Raw genomic sequence first — 5,331 nt, 5'->3', positions numbered from 1 at the left:
TTTATGGTCTCAAACAGGCCAGCAAAGAATGACACACAACTCTTTCATCCATTCTTGTTTCCCTTGGTTTTTCTCATTCTCAAGCTTACTAAGCTTTATTTACTCGGGTTACTCCCAATTCTTTCATTGTTATATTAGTATATGTAGATGATTTAGTCCTTGTAGGTAATAGTCTTCATGTTATCAATCATGTTAAGGTTGTTCGACATAAATCCTTCAAAATAAAGGACCTAGGACTATTAAGGTACTTCTTAGGTCTTGAATTGGCTCGATCAACCAAAGGTATCCATCTGAATCAGAGGAAGTATGCACTTTCTCTCCTTAAGGATTCAGGTTGTCTTGCTTCTAAACCTGTTAAGACTTTATTTGACCCATCAACCAAGTTGTAGCAGCAATAGGGACAACTTCTTACAGACCCTTCTCTTTACAGAAGATTGGTAGGTCGCCTATTGTATCTTACTCTTTCTACACCTAACATTTCTTATTATGTTCAACAGTTAAGCTTATATATGGATCAACCAAGTGATGCTCACTATAAGGCAACCACCAGAGTCCTACATTATATAAAGTCCTCACCATCTCAGGGATTCTTCTTCTCTTCTACATCCACTTTAAAACTCACTGCATTCTCAGACTTAGACTGGGCATGTTGCTTAGATAGCAGAAAATCCATCACTAGATTTTGTATCTTCTTAGGAGACTCCATTGTTTCTTGGAAGACCAAGAAACAAAACACTATGAGTTGTTCATCATTAGAAGCAGAGTATAGGGCCTTGGCTAGTCTTGTGTGTGAAATTCAATTGCTTAACTACTTGTTTGATGACTTGCAAATTCCTCTCAACCATGTTACACTCGTTTATTGTGATAGTAGACCAGCTATCTATTTGGCACACAATCCAGTTTTTCATGAACGTACAAAGCATATCAAGATTGATTGTCATGTTGTTCGTGAAAAGATCCAGAAAGACATTATTCATCTTCTACCTATTGCTAGTTCTGAACAATTGGCTGATGCATTTATTAAGCCTCTTCCAACAAAGTCGTTTCCACAATTTGTGTACAAATTGGGGCTTCTGGACATCCATCATCCAATTCAGGGGTGTTAGAAGTATAGTGTTAGTTATCTTTGGTAGTATTAGTTATCCTTGGTTCCCTTTTGATGTGTTAGTTTTACTTGTTGTTTCTGTTTTTTGTCATTGGGCTTTTTCCTCTCTTAAAGCCCATTTTCTTCTTTTAGTCTTTTTTTGTTAGTTAGTTGGGTATTTTGGGAAAGGGTTAGTTTTGTTAGTTTATTTAAAGAGAGTCTTCTTCTTCTTTGATTTTCAAGTTTTTCCATACAATGAAATAATACAAAGTAAAGATTCATTTATTCTTTTCTTCTCTTCTCTCAATATTGAGATACAAATCCAAGAAATTTTGAACTCAAATTCAACATTCAAAAATCCCATATGTGAATCCAGTTACAAGCGGGCCAAACAAGGGAGTGGTGGAATAGGGTATTTTCACCCTAATTCATGGGGTATATACAGTTTAAGCCCTACCTACACTTACAAGGGGACTCAAGAGGTTCATGCTCGTTTTAGGTTCGGTCAAAAAGACCGAGCTTATATTCTGGGCTGTTAATTGATATTTATGCATACCCTATGCATGTAATGGGCTCATTGCTGGTGTCAAGTTTTCTGTAGAAAATTGCTATAGAAATTTGTTTAGTAATTACGACCTGTAAAACACAACCTAGTGTACCCCAAAAAACATGTTAAAAACAAAATTTACCATTCTGTGATGATCATTCATGCAATAACGAATTAAACATTGCCACTGCACAAAAAAACACCACATATATAGTTTAATAATTACATGTAATATGGACAAAAAAAGCTAAACCACAAAGCATAATAACGACATGTAATCAAACGAAAGAGTAGTGCGTAATTAGGCCATCATTAGGACTAACCTTTTTCAAGCCCGTATGTAATATGAGTTATTTCAAGTTGGGCTGAGTTTTGTTTGTTAGACCCTTGTGTTGTGTTCTATATTCTTAGACTTAATCCAATATAAATTTTCTTAAGTGAAAATATCTTTTTACAAGTGAGAATAATTGTCATGTGTCATTTAATCTTATCTGAATTATTATTAAGATTAAAGATAAATACATCAACTTTTTTTTTTATAGAAAAGTTCACAAAACCTCTTTAAACTTTATGACTTTTACAATTAGACCGTAAACTATTTTTTTCTTCATAATTACTCCTTAAATTTTAACTATTTATAAAATTGATCTTACATGCATACAATTTTAAATTACTAACAATGAAATTGGAATTAACACCATATCAAAACAATAATGTTGGAAGACACATTATTGACCATGTCAAGCATTTACCCATGACGTTTGCTTGTTAATAAAGAGGGATTTATGGATTTAAAATAGATTACGAAATGGAAAAACTATATAAAAAGAATGTTGTAATTGAAAAGTTAAACAATTTATTATGTACATTGATATAAACCCTCCTAGGGCAGCCTTTGATCCCAATGGCAAGAGAAGTCATGATGATCCTACAACTAGGGCCAAAGCCAAGGCAGGGGTCCTTAAAGTCTCAAAGGACACAATTGACCCAGGAGAGGGTATGTGAGGAGGACATTTATGTCCTTAGGTCACTTTCTACTTANTCCATATTCATGACCAAGTAGTTTACTTAGGTTCAAGGGTAAGTCTTTCATGTGGCTAGGGCAAATGGAAGTCAAGGCATGATCATTTCAAGGAAGGAGGCACGTAAGGAACTCTATCTATAAGGACAAACAAGGAGATAAGGTAATTCAACTAACACTTTATCTCTAAGACAAACAAGGAGATAAAGCATGGATGGAAAACGAATTTAAAAGAAGATAGATAAATTCAGTTGTTTGAAGATAGATATAATTTGGCAAGGGACTTGGTTCACTATCTTATCTTCTCCAAATTGTGGGGATTTTGAAATCAAAAGAGGCTTGTGAATCTTCAAATAGATCAAGACTTGGTCAAGGCATCAACAACTCAGCCAACAAATATCTCAACAAAATTACATTATTTAAGATCTTATCTACTTGATTTAATTAGGAATTACATTATTATTTTATATTTATTTTTAGCCTAAGTTTTAATTAGGATTTTCTATTATGCAAGCTAATTAGGACTTAGTCTTTTATTTCAGTCCAAGACATTCAGATTGCCTATTTATGTAATTGAATTGTCATTAATAAAGTTAAGTTGAATTTTGAGTAAATTTGAATTGTTTTAGTTGAGAGCACTTCTCCTAAACCTAGGTTGGCCGTGGCCACCATTAACAAGTTCTTATCAAGCTTCCTTGCTTGTGGCGAACCTCATAGTTTATCAAGCTTTCATGCTTGTGGCGTTTCCCCCTCCTAATCTTTTCCATTTCCCTCACCAAAACAACCTCAAATTCCCACAATTCACCAAAAACGAATTACACTTTAAAAAAACTCAAGACTTCAAGCTAAAACGATCCTAATTCTAAGGCAGTCCCTTAGAAATTGTCATCATACATTCTACAACTTCAAATTTTCATTAGAATAATCTATTTATAAATAAATCGCTCAATATAGGTAACACATTCTAATTTCCTGGGTTGATGTTGATGCCAAACAATGTCATTAGAAGATAGTGGAATGTTGGTGTGAATTTATTTGTACTAGTCATAAATTGGAACTATTCAGATGGAAGTGTTATATGTTATTGTGACTAGGACTGGAAACGAGTCGAACCAGGGTTCAGCTTGAAACTCGACTCGAGTTCGGCACGAGTTATTTTTTAGCTCGAATTCGACTCGGTTAAAATTTGCAAACTCTTTGGTTCAGTTTGAATGGTTCATTTGGACAACTCAAATAATTAATTAAAATTTGAAAAATACTTGAAAAGGTTTTATATATATAAATATAATCTTTTATTTATATATATATATATATATATATATAATTATATATATATATATATAAATCTATGGAACTAGCTCATGAACTTAATGAATCGAACTATATTCAACTCAAATTCGGCTCGTTTATTTAACGAGCACAATTTTCAGCTCAAGTTCAGTTCATTTGGTTCATGAACCGAGTTTATCGAGCTAAATAACGAATCGAGTTTCGAACGAATACCGAGTTTGTTCGGTTCATTGTCAACCCTAACTGTTACCATAAAAAAAATGAATAATTTGGATTGAAGTTAGCAAGTAAATATGTTATTTTACCAAAAGTTAAAATTTAATAAATAATTATGAAGAAAAAATAGTTCATAATGTACTTACAAAAAAACATAAAATCTAATAGGGTTTTGTACATTATTTCCATAATTTTTAAATGTTTATGAGAACTATTGGTTAATATTTAATCTTTTCATTCATATACAATTATGACCCAAATTTATCATTTTCATTAGAACCACTCCAGTTTCATAGTTAAATATGTCATGAATAAGTGACAGAAACGAACTAAATCTTAAACCGGATGAGTTGATAAACTTTGGCCCATATAATCGAGATTAGCCCACATGTTAATTGGTCTATAAAATTAAGCCTAAGTCATCGTATTTAAATGGAAAATGACCTACAAAGTACTAGAAAAACAACTGATTTATCGTTTTCACCAGTAACACCAGCTCACTGTGACGTTGGTGGAAAAAGTTCCTCGGATAAATAGTTAGATTAAATTGAGGTAGGAAAGGAAGTTATTCTAGTGGTAATATTTTATAGGTTTGGTTTCTAGAAAAAAATAAGAATATATAAAAATAACTATGAAATTTTTATGTTTAAGTCTCAATATAATTGAAAGAATAAAATTAAACTAGATAATCATTGTCTATTAACAATATAATAAAAAAAACTCCCTCATGCCACATGTCACTCTCTTCTTCCCTCATGCCACATGTCACTCTCTTCTTCCATCATGTTACATGTCATTTTCTCCTTACATATTTTCCTTCATGCCACATGTCACCTTCTCCTCACATATTTTTCTTCCTACTTTTTATATATTATATATTTTATATGCTAATAATAATTTAATATTAATTAGTGATTGGTTCATGTCGCTACCCCACTAAAATTGAGTGTTTACAACATCTATGTTTTGTTATGTTAAAAAGTAATAGTCATTGAATATTAGATGAAATCAAAATCATTTTTCACATTCAAATTATTTCTTTACATTAATCTATCTATATAATTTAATGTTTACCATTAATCTAAGAATAATTGTACTTTTTTACCTCATCAAAGTTTTTTGACATTTTTCGCACTGAATTTTAATATTACAGTTCAGATTCTTTGAATTTTA

Source organism: Lupinus angustifolius, chromosome LG11 (assembly GCF_001865875.1).
Source record: "Lupinus angustifolius cultivar Tanjil chromosome LG11, LupAngTanjil_v1.0, whole genome shotgun sequence".
NCBI lineage: Eukaryota > Viridiplantae > Streptophyta > Magnoliopsida > Fabales > Fabaceae > Lupinus > Lupinus angustifolius.
Note: the sequence above shows the minus strand (reverse complement) of the source record.